The sequence below is a fragment of the Dufourea novaeangliae genome, unplaced genomic scaffold (assembly GCF_001272555.1).
Source record: "Dufourea novaeangliae isolate 0120121106 unplaced genomic scaffold, ASM127255v1 scaffold125, whole genome shotgun sequence".
In the NCBI taxonomy this organism is placed as follows: Eukaryota; Metazoa; Arthropoda; class Insecta; order Hymenoptera; family Halictidae; genus Dufourea; species Dufourea novaeangliae.
The window spans coordinates 4,110,139-4,122,107 of NW_015374020.1; positions in this window are offsets into that span (position 1 = coordinate 4,110,139).

The following is an 11,969-nucleotide window of genomic DNA, read 5'->3' on the forward strand; positions in this document are numbered from 1 at the left end:
ACTTTGGCCCACCAAATATGTACAACAGTGTGTTTATATTTTCGAATAATTCGAAATCTATTTCGAAGATTTAAAGAAAAATTCGGACCTTAGTAATTATTGATTAGGTCGAGTTCGTATTGGTCGAAGAGCTTAAAAGCTTCTCGGGAAATAAATTATTTACAGGTCCTGAAGTGAAGGAAGAATTTCAAATTTCCCCTCAACTAAGATTCCCAGTAAACTTAAAATTTTAATAATAGCTTCACTGTAGTGTATTCTACAGGATCGTGTATTCTATAAATATGGATAATCCACAGTCTAGTAATTGATTACAGTATAATTAGACAAGGTCGGAGTAGTTACAAATGCTTTTCAACACTTTTCTTATACATTACCCTATTTTGAAAACTCTGGATATAACTAGTGAAATATTCTCATCGAAAGGACGTCAGGTGATTGCCCCTATCGGGGATCTAAATCGGAGTATTTAGTTTTCTTCAACGATTCCGCTCACGGAATTCAATTAACGTTTCGAACAATAGCTCTATTGTTGGTTATCATGTATGCAGTAACGATTCGTTAACGGGTATTGTTTCCAAATCATTCCCGGCAGCAAAGTTATGTTTCTAAAGATTCTTACAGAAAGAAATGTTCCCGAATGTATGTACTCTGACAACACCAATATCGAGCAGGTTCTCTAAAGTCAACGTGCATATAGCCAATGGATGCGATATATAGCAGATTCCTCGACATCAACTCATGCGGTACCAAGTTTGAAACTCTATTTTGAATATTAGGCACAAGATAATCGATGCTGATAAACAGGAGGAAGAGGAAACATAAAAATCCTCAATTTAATAGCTTTTTTCGTTATTTATATTATACCTACGCTTGTGTTTCTGATAGAAATCTTGATTCATTCCTAGAATATGCAGTAATTTTTTAATAGATTCAATTCAAATGAATGGAAATAAAAATTTTCCTTTACTTCGAAATTTATGAAATGTCACAAAAGATATGAAGATTGCTTAAAATTGAATTATTTGCAGCCCTCACAACTAATTCAGTTATACATTTGAAATAATGGGGTAGGACCATGGTAGTAACAATTTATATGAAAATGAGATTGAGTCGAGGAAGTCTCAATAACCGTGGCAGGGTTAACAACCTTGTCATCCATGTGACTCATGAAACACAAAAGTTTTACTGCTCCTTTAACCCAGCACACATAAAAAAACGAATAAAACTCCAAAAACACTGGGTACGTTTTATTACCAGAAGCTAAATCCTGTGACTCGAAGGAGTAACAAAACGTGTTTCCACTTGTCCTAACTTTACAGCAAAATTAAAAAAAAAAGAGACTCGACTCGTCTATACAGGGTGTTTTTGAAATAGTGATACAACCCAGAGGATATGATTTTACATTAAAAAATAAGTTTAAAATATAGATTAACATTTTTTCGTTCGTACTAACGAACGGGAGCATACATCTTAGATGATTTTTGAAAATTTTTTATCCATGAAACGAGTCATCGTGCGAACAAATTTTATTATTCTCCTTATTTTAATATATTAATTCACATCCTTTCGAGTTGTACTACCATTTTTGATCTACATACAAAATACTCACGTGTACTACTGCTCGAGGGTCACCACCTAGTTTCTGTCTACCCCCAACATACGTCCATTCACCATCAAAAATGTTCACTACCAGTTCACAATTCGAGCATCAAATGATCCAGCTGTATATTACATCATCATCAGTGTCATTTCACACCCGAAAACATTAACTTCCAGGCCCCACTTCTCACCGGAACACCTGTCAGTCTCTCCTCCACTTTCACCTGTTCGAGCGTTCTCCAAACGAGTACCGGTAGCGCGAGGTGGTACGACGCATCAGGGTGTGAAACGATTCGATCCACGCGATATTTTTCACCTACGAAGATCGAGGGGTTAGGATCGAAAGTGGTCCCTCGTGATCCTGTGGATCGTTCGGACTCGATCGAGCATGCCAAGTGATGACGATGGAACGGTGGATCGCGAGGGGGTGGATTTGGGATCGCGACGAGTTTACGTGTTGCAGCGGTCGCGGACGACGCACGAGTGTCGACGCGGCGTTCCACGGTTCAACGGAACCGAGGTTTTGCTCGTGCTCGAAGTGTATTACGGAGGACCCGCCCGGCGTCTGCGCCGGTACGTCGACGTCGACGTCGAGCGGCTGTGCGTTTTCACGCGTGCGGTGCGCGTGACGACGCTTGTTCGCGTCGCGGGTAAAGAGCGCGCGGTCGGTGAATTGCGATTGTAAGGGTGATTGGTCGATAGAAAGAGCGTGGGTAGAGAATACGTGTGAGATAGACTGAGTGGTTGTTTACTTTCAGTTTGGTATATGGAATTTCACGTTGGGATTAATTAGGGTAGCAATGGCCATTTTGATGTTGTGTTTGTGTGAAATGGTTTCAGTGGTTCCATGTGTATCTTTGCAGGTGGAACGAAGACCACCTTGATTTTTTTTAATGGAACTATACATGTCTATAGGTACATTTACAGGTATTAACCCCTTGCCGTACGTTTTGTTTTACGACTTCACTCTGAAGAATTACTTTATCGTTAATATTTTACCAGATACAAAAGGAAGTCTATTTTTATGACAAGTGTTACATTTATTCTAAATCTGACATGTTAATACCAGCGATACTGTATTTTACGTCGACTCGAAGAAGACGAATAATATATAGTTTTACTAAATTCAGTTTGAAATCGATATCACGTGCCTGAGTCGATGTTGTAAGGTAAGGGGTTAATGGTGTAAGTTTGAATTATACGTACTAGATTATACAACGTGATTCTCTTCAATGAAACGCCAGTTTTGGTAGGAAACTTATCGAACGAATAGAGGGCGATGAACTGTTTCTTAATCACGGTGGTTAAGTAATTGTATTAGATAGAATAATTCCTACGAACAAAACAAGCAAAGTCACGATGTCAAAAGAACCTCCGATTTTAATCACAAAACTGTCGTATGGCAAAAAAACGGTGATCAATCCTCCATTGTTAATATTTACCCGCAAATGGATAAAGTTGTTTAAAAGGGGACCAATCGAATTCTCGATAAAAGTAAATCTATCCGCAGACCACTTCTATTCGTTATGTCACACTGTCCCCGGTAAAAACTTTATTCGTATCAAATTAAAGGTACGTCGAAACGTTTTTTCCCCAGTTTGCTGTGAGAAAATACAGTTGCTGGAAGAATAACTCGATTTAATGGCAATTATTCGATTCTATAGCGCTTTTTTGTGCAGGGGGAAGGTCACCCTCGCGTTTTTTTTTCAAGTGCGTGATATGTTTTTCCTCGTAGGCTTGATAGATGAGTCTAAGGACCTAAGGACATAAGGTCAACGAAGGATATTAATAGCAGACGAAAGGTCGACTGGTAGTAGATTGGTGTTTCGCATTTTACGCCCCCTTAATGTTCTCCTTATATTATTCGAGTTATACGAGAATTTGACAATCGCAGAATAAGGTAGACTTGGAAGAAAACCGGATTAAAACATGTGTCGTCGATCAGGATCATTTTGAAATGACATAAAACTGTCAGGAACAGCGATTCCGAGAATTCATTGCGAAATTCCAGCTGGACGAACAGTTACGCCCGATTACTTTCTGATCTACAGAGCTTTAAAGAGACAAGTCCGTCCCTTTCTTCGTTTTTCTGTCCTCAGTGGTACTTTTGGAATCCGATTTGAACAGAGAGATCGAAGGGGATGGTAATCGAATCGGGATTGACAATTTAATTCATTTTAAGTATGCCCGCTGGGTTTTTACCATGGATCCAAATTATCAGATAGGAACTCTGAATAGAAACGGGTATTTTGGAATACCTATAGGGATGAACGGTCCTCTAAAGAGTTGGATTCCACCCAGATCTTTTAACACTTTTTTCAATCCATCGATTTTCTTTGAAATCTGACTGAAGATGAAAGATCATCCAATTATTTTGACACATGGACTTAATACAGGATAACGAAAATACCTATTTTCGGTTACATCCTCACCGCATAAAGTAGATATCAATGACAGATGACCATAGATCACGATATAATATATTTCGTCAATTGACACTATCCTTCCATTTTACTCACGATTTACCAGATTCGCATTGCCTAAGTAAACAACGTATTCTGGTTACAGTTTACGGGAGTTTCCACTGTAATCGTACGAAACACTGTAATTATATCCAGAGTATACTGAAAACGAGACAATCTCGTGCTCCAACTTCCGTCGTACGCTTTATTTCAAGCATACACGGTGGAGACAATTATTCACCGCACTTTCCTCACCGTCATGAACGATTCAAATTAATGTCCGTTGTTTCTCCCTTCCCCTCATGATGTATCATTCTCCCTGCGTTTCAGTAATGCTGTATCACGCTCAAGGTTTCCGACGGTGAACAAAAAAATCAGGTATTAATACGTAATTCAGGTGTGTCTGGGGATCGTTAGATGTATTCAAGGCAGAACCACACCTCTTCCAATATTCCAGTCAAAGGGCTTATCGTTTCGCGAGTTCTTTATTGTTTCGTTAAAGTTCGCGTAGTCTAGACAGTTGGAACGAGGACACGTGGAAAGTTCGTTGTCCCGTGCTTTTATGAACCGTCTGTATTGAACGACAGGTGTTGCTACCCGTAATCGATTCGCGGAATCTACCACCTTACGGTTCCAGGAAAACTGGTCTCGTTGACCCATGCTAGAGAATTAGGTACTCTGTTGATCGTAGATATTGTAAGCAGTGTTCGTTTCATCGATCTTCACGCTGGTACCGATTGTAGTAGGCTTGGTTCTCTGAATTTCGAACATTTGCGTCATTACAAGCACGCGGTAGTAGTTAAGTTTGAACTGTACACGAGATACATGTACGTAAATCGATGTTCTGCAGTTCAATTATCGTCTTCCTGGTAGAATGGCTCGGATAAATCGATTCACCATCGAGACCATTGTTCTCCCATCAATGTGACTACAATGTTTAATGAGGTGACTGTGACGTGACAGTAATCAGTAGTCGACGGAAAGATGCAGTGTGGTTCCTTTGTTCGTCGATTAACAGGATATATTTGGTGTAGAGTTTCGCAATGTTTTGCAAATTCAATATTCATTAAATGCACTTAACAAGATTAAAGGGACGACCGAACCCTGGATCTCTAAATTACTAACGAAACGTCTAGGTAACTCTAGTATAGGGTGTTCTTGCTCCCATTCATCAAATTAATACATATTCACTGTTCAAAAGAATTAGAGGATCATGTTTTACGTAGTTCGATCATATTATAGTTCATAAAAATTGGTAACTACCTCTATCAGTATCCTCTCTGTCTGATCTCCTCAGTCCGCATTCTAGACCACATGTTCTACACGATAACAAGGGTCACGAGTCAGAAACAATTAGAGGCGTCGCCTTCACAAACGGTCCTCTCAAGTAAAGGTGAATTTAGACTTTACTCTCTATCCAAGGAAGACATCATTAAACCGAGTATATATATGCTTTTGCTCCAAAGAATCCAGTCCAATTGTGCGATCCTTATTTGCGCCACTATCGTTGACTTTTCACCAGCAAACTGCATTCGCTCGACATGGAAACGATAACAACCATGCAATGAAATTAACGTTACAAAGGGCAACTGAATCCCGAGTAAGGTAACATTGCAGTTGCAAAATAAGGTTTTCTCCCTGTGTGCAGCGGGTAACAATGGCTGCCGGTTACTATCGGTACCCCAGCACATTCTGCGGCTTTCATTAAGCTCGAGCGACGACGAAGCTACTCCGAAAGGTGGCAAATAAACAAAGGGCCCCGGGTAACAAAGTTCCTGTCACCCCTCCCACCGTTGTTGTCGCAGCTGCTCGATTCCTAATGCTTCCCACTTTACGATGCACACGCAACGAACGCAACGTCCTGTCCCGAGCAGCCAATTGAATCGTTCTTTTCTTTTGTTTTTTCTCATCCGCCCACGATCACTTACACCTACGAGTTCAGCGTCGCCTCGTCGTTCATTTACACACCTTTCACTTTGGCGAAGCGTCGTTGTTTTCTCGTCGAGGACCCAAAGACTTTTCCTCTTCGACGTCGTCCCCTGTCATCCGTCTACGGAAGCTGAACCTACATATCACAGATGAACACGCTTCGGGTACGCTGATTTCACCCCCAAACCGGAAATTGATGTATCCAACCTGGCGGACGCGGCTGTCGCCTGATTTTCCGCTGATTTGATTATTTTCCGTTGAAACGACGAGCGAATCCGGTGACCGACGAGGCGTGAACGGAAAGTTTAGCGCTGGGTGACTGACTGGGTAACTCGTCGCGACGGTGATGTGGGCTCTGGAGCTAATCGATTTTGATTTTCGATCAGGCAGGTCTTTGGTGATCCTTGATAGTTTTGGGAGACAGTAGGACAGTATTTTGGGTATATGTTGTATTGATGGTGTCATGAAATATTTCCACTGCAGTTTCTCATAATTTAAACAACAGTTGGTTACTTGATCTTTTAACGGGTTGTTCACCTCCTTAACACTAGAACTACCGATAATAAACGCATATCTATTTGTATCGGATTGATAAATATGAAAAAGTAAGTAGATATTATTGGGTAACAGACTTTGTCAAACTTTCAAAATGAACGTTGCACCGGTGCAACACTGGGAGTTAAAAGGTTAATGCAAACAACCAAAATATAAAATGCATCGTACAGACTGTATCGACTATCAGATTCTCAATATAAACGTAAGCGGTGTTTACAATCTTTTTCTACAGACCTCTATAGCCCCAGTTGCCTCGACTGTCAGGTTCCGAAGTACATAGACCACCCTAAGTACATAGATAAAAGGGATTACCAGCTAGATCCACGGCGATTCATCGATTTATTAAGAAATTTAATTAACTGCCTGAAGATCCTTCCAGCTATTAATAAACTCCGACCCACCGTTGGCTCGGTTTTGTTAATAAATTATCATAAACGGACACGTAAAAATGGAACGTGTAATCTAGCCACCAGCTTCGTTCCACTGGGTGATCCTCTATAGTAGCTATATTTTCGAGGCGGACCCCACGGGTGCTATTTATGTGTCGAGATTGGCAAATTCATTACCTAGATAAAGAGTTTCGAATAACGAATAAAAAATAAAATAGGCACTTTTTCCATTGATTAAACGTATTACAATTTCTATAATAAAATAATACTTCTTTTTGAACGAGTAGACACATGGCGAACAATTATTCAATTTTGTCAACTGTTTAAAGGTTGGGATGACGTTTTTAGATACTGCTACTTTGCGCTATGTATTGTTCTTATAAAATTGTGTCCAACTCTGGTCTTTAGACGGGTACCATGTACATATATACTGTGTACAGTATAAAACATCACGGTTGCAAGGATCGGCAGGGCAGTTTTCTATTTTAAAGAAGTCCGACATGCGAGAAATTATTTACGGTCGCGTCCAATTTATTTTTGCAGTTTCGCCTCGAGTGGAACTCGGTGAAGGTGTTCGTCTCCTCTTTCGCCCCCACCACCCACCCCCGTTCCGTCCATCGGGATGGTCAATTTAGAATCGTCGACCTTGTGAAACATGGATTTCATCGGAATATCCGACCAAACAGACGATCGTTAATGTATGCTTCGTGCTATGTACGTATACGGGTGGTCAAACGTCTACGTACGCGGTAGAGTATCCGCGATGACAGTCTTTTGTCTGCACGAGAAGTAGCAATGCCGAAGGAACGTTTCGGTAGAACGTGCAAGAAAATGCATCCACTTTGTCGAATTTCCTTCTACAGATGCAGTATTTGTCGCAGGAATATTTTTCATGAAATACATTTTTGCACGATTCTTCTCCTCTGGAATTTCACGAAATGTAAAAATGTAGCGATGAAGTTTGGAATTAGTTATTGTACATGCGATGGCCTAATGGAAACAGTATCGAACGGAAAGTAAAAAAGGTGTCCCGTTCACTGTCAACATACATAGACCGCGTGTATTTTAACGCATAAAATATGCAACCACTGCATAAAATTCGTGAGTTCATTTATAATATAGAAAGCAGAATTTATTCTTGTCCATTAGTCCGTAAAAATGTTACCGTTTGTTACGGCACGGTGTGTGTAAACCACCAGCGATCCCACAGTTTCGAGGATCGTTGCAAATAGGGCGTGTCAAGAGTATATGTATTTGAAAAGCGTGCCCGTTTGTTCGGAAAGGTTCCTTTCAAAAGACGAGATATTCCACTAGAATAGATTCGCTTTTCGCATTTCTGTTTTCGGTAAGCCGTCTTTTGAACGGTCAAAGAGCTTTAAGGTCGCGATGATAGTCTCGTGCATGTTCTCTCTTCCGAGTCTAATCCGGCCCAAGAACATGTAGACGTCGACGAACTTGGCGCCCTCAAAGGAACGTTATCTTTCCATTGTCTATGAACATTTGCAGGAATTGGCTGGGATATTGCGATTAGCTGGAAGAAAGAAATGCTAATGCGTAAAAGGGACTCTTGCGAAGCCAACGAAGATCTCTGGTCACCCCTTTCTCGAGAACCTAATACTCTCTAATTAGGATGTGGAAACATTTGCATCGTTTTGGCGGGAGTGCTCTTAGAAATTGTCGCTTCAACGTGTGTCACGTCAGTTTCACGGGTCAAATGCTCGCGACGATTCGTTTTACAGTGCATTTTGCAGCGGGCGTTTGCCCCGCTCTTCAAAGGGCCCTTTCACACGGAATATGGTATAAACTGAGTATCGCGCGATCGAGCTTGATCATTTCGGTGGTAGTGTGTTCTGGGTGGTATGCATTTATGTGTCATAAAATTCCTGAAAAGCACAATAGAATATGGAACTTAATCAGGATATAACATGAATAAATATATAAAGGTGAGTCACTATAGTGGCGTACCGTAGTTAAGAGGTTAAGCAAACCGTTCTCGAAGGCGAAGAAATAAATCTGCCACATGACTTCCTCTGAACTAGTCTGACAGGCTCGGTTATCAGTGCACAGATTTTACAGACAGAAAATCGAAAGTCACACGATTCTAGGTATCTCTTGCGGGGCAAGGACGAATGGTGTAACCCGCACGTGATCGTAAGAAAAGGACCCGAGTTCCGAGCTTATCCTCCCCTAGGGTTACATAACAAGGGCAGAATGTACTCGATCTTCGTGAACGACATAACGTGGCCCCAAAGCTCCGGCAAAATTACACCAACGTCACCCTCTAACCCCACGAACGAGATCCCTCGAGGGAAAAGGAGAACAGAACCACGGTGAAAGACCCATTGGTGGTGGGTCACCGTCTGAAAAATCACGACGGCCTCTCGATGTCATCGGCAATACCTCTCCGTCCCTTCGATCAATCAAGAAAACCGAGCCCACCGGTGGTTTGGTCGGCCGACCAGCTTGTATAAACGTTGGAGCAAAAAGGCGGCCACGAGTCGTCCAAGATCGATAACGCCTTCGCCCAACGCTACCGGACGTGTACTACACGTATGTAGAAGCGTGTGTTGTGCTGGCTCGATGACCGAGGAGAGCACAGCGTGCGTCCCTCGACGGTGTGTGTCTCGGAGGCCAGCGCGCGAAACACCCTGGCTAGGGATGCTCGAGTCCGCATCCGTTTTTCAGAAGGTCGATTTTAAGACGTCACTGTCATATATAACATATACACTAATGGCCAAACGTATGGAACCAGGTCTGATAGTTAAAGAAAGAAGGAAATACACTCAATTCTCGACGAGTGTTGGAAGGCTCCTCCGCACCGATCATTAAATATTTCATAAACTAATGGCTAAAAGAAATATCATTTGCTTCAGAATTCCAAGCTCTATTACTCTGGTAAATTTCAATAAAAAGTCAGCGTTACACCTGGAAACCTGCCCTTGTCAGTGCCGAGGGAGCCTTCGAACATTCATCGAAGATTTACTATATTACTCTACAAAGAGTTAATGGGCGGTAACGTATTAGAACTGAAGGGAAGTGATTTGTATATGTACCGATCCCGTAACTGTTATTTTATCGTAATAGAGTTACTATAAATGGTGAATTCTGGTGCCATAATTTTTGCCTGGTAGTGTATATGTTATACGTGGCAGTGGTGTGTTAGAATCGATCCTCCGAAGAATCGAATCGGAATCAAACATCCCTAAGCCTGGCATGAGAGATCGAGGGAGAGACACGGCGCGGAGCACCTGGCCGGTTGAGAGCCTCTGGTCCCTCTACCTGGGCCGTTTAATAGGAGAACGGAGTGGCACGGAATGTCCTCGTGGTATACCCTCGGGAGCGAAAGAGACGGCTAGATTGAAGGGGATAGAGAACAGACTGACGGCGGGACGGTGTTTAAAGAAGGACACACGACACACAGGAGGCATTGTACCCGGGTTCTACCGTGTGCCGTTCCAGGTTCCAGGTGCACTGGAGAGGGCAGTCGGCTCTCGTCACGAGGCGAGTATATACATACAAGTGCTGCCATTTCCTTCGTCCGTGGTCAGTGGCGGGCGATCGTTCGTTCAAATCGCGTGGAACGTTCCACGGCCGCCTTCTGGCCTCCCTAAACTCGATACACCGTGTTCACCAGACGACGTTTACTTCGTGACACCAGGTGAAAAAACAAACGCCGTCGGATAAGATCGTAGAGTCTTTGTTTGTTACCTCGTGGGCTGACGCCAAAGATCGAACATGAGACGGTGCATCGTTTAGCGTTCCTAACCTGATCGTCTACCTATTACTAGAGAAGACTACCTAAACAGAGCCACTATAGACTTCATTTTCCTTGTATATTGTTAATTCGATTGTTAATTCGAATGCTTAAACATATACGAAGTCCACTCACTGTTCTGTATCCTCGTCATCATCCTAGTGAATGTTTACGCCTTTGCTTCATGGGCAATGCGGCCTGCGAGCACAGATCGAGTCTCCTAGCATTCCATCACCATTCCGCCCTACAAACGTTCACTCTGAAACCCCAGGTGTGTCCTGAGTAGACTTGTAGGACCTTGAAATTTAATCGAAACCTGTATTTCTCATCAAGTACTCCACAAGACTCCGATGAAAGTAAAGTTGCACACAACACGGTACCTTGTGTTCCCGTGACATACGTCAAGGAGGCACGCGCGAAGTTCCTAGGCTGGCCACAAGAGCTCCCTGCGGTGTCTCGGTTTCCTTGTTCATTGGGAACGGGAGGCGAACGCGTGAACATCGACATACGCCGCCTTCTGGCATTTCTAGCCGGGGATCGTTGCCCGTCGCCGCCGCCGGCTGACGACGTCCACACACCGGGACACCCGGCGTGATACATACACAGTATACGCGCCAAGTGGGAGAGCCGGCCAGACGGCGCGAGAAAGAAAGGAAACACGGTGCCGACGAAGAGGGAAAGAGGCGACAGGGGAGCAGCCTGCTGGCCGTGTGTATCGTGTGCCCGAGGCGGTCTGCAGTGCGACATTCGACGGACAACAACACACGCAGCGACGAAGACGACGACTTCCCGTCCCTATCCGGCCCCAGCAGCACCGCTAATAAAACTTTCGTACGGTCTCTCCTTCTGTTCCCGACCACGGTAGACACGCGGTTGGCCGACGCAGCGCGTTCTCTTTGTTCCCTCGACTCCTTCGACCTCGAGAGTCGCGCTCGCCTGCCAGTCGATCGACGGGGACGCTAGTCGATCGTTTAACTCTTCGCGCGCGTGTCAGAGACATACGGGGGCTACGTGTGTGGGAGCACAGTCGTGGTTGGACAGTGTGTGTGTGTGTGTGTGTGTGGTGTGTGTGTGTTTTGCTGAGGATAGCGTATGTATCGTGTGTTGGTGAGGAAGAACTTTAGTAAGTACCCTGGGATGTGTACCTGGGACAGGTCCCGTCAGATGGCTTTGGGCAGTCGGATGCGTTTCTTCTAAGTCCTTCGTTAGATTGTAAACAGAAGGAAGAATAGAATTGTGCTCTCGTACGTTGTACAGTGTGTCAGTGTAAAATAGATTGCG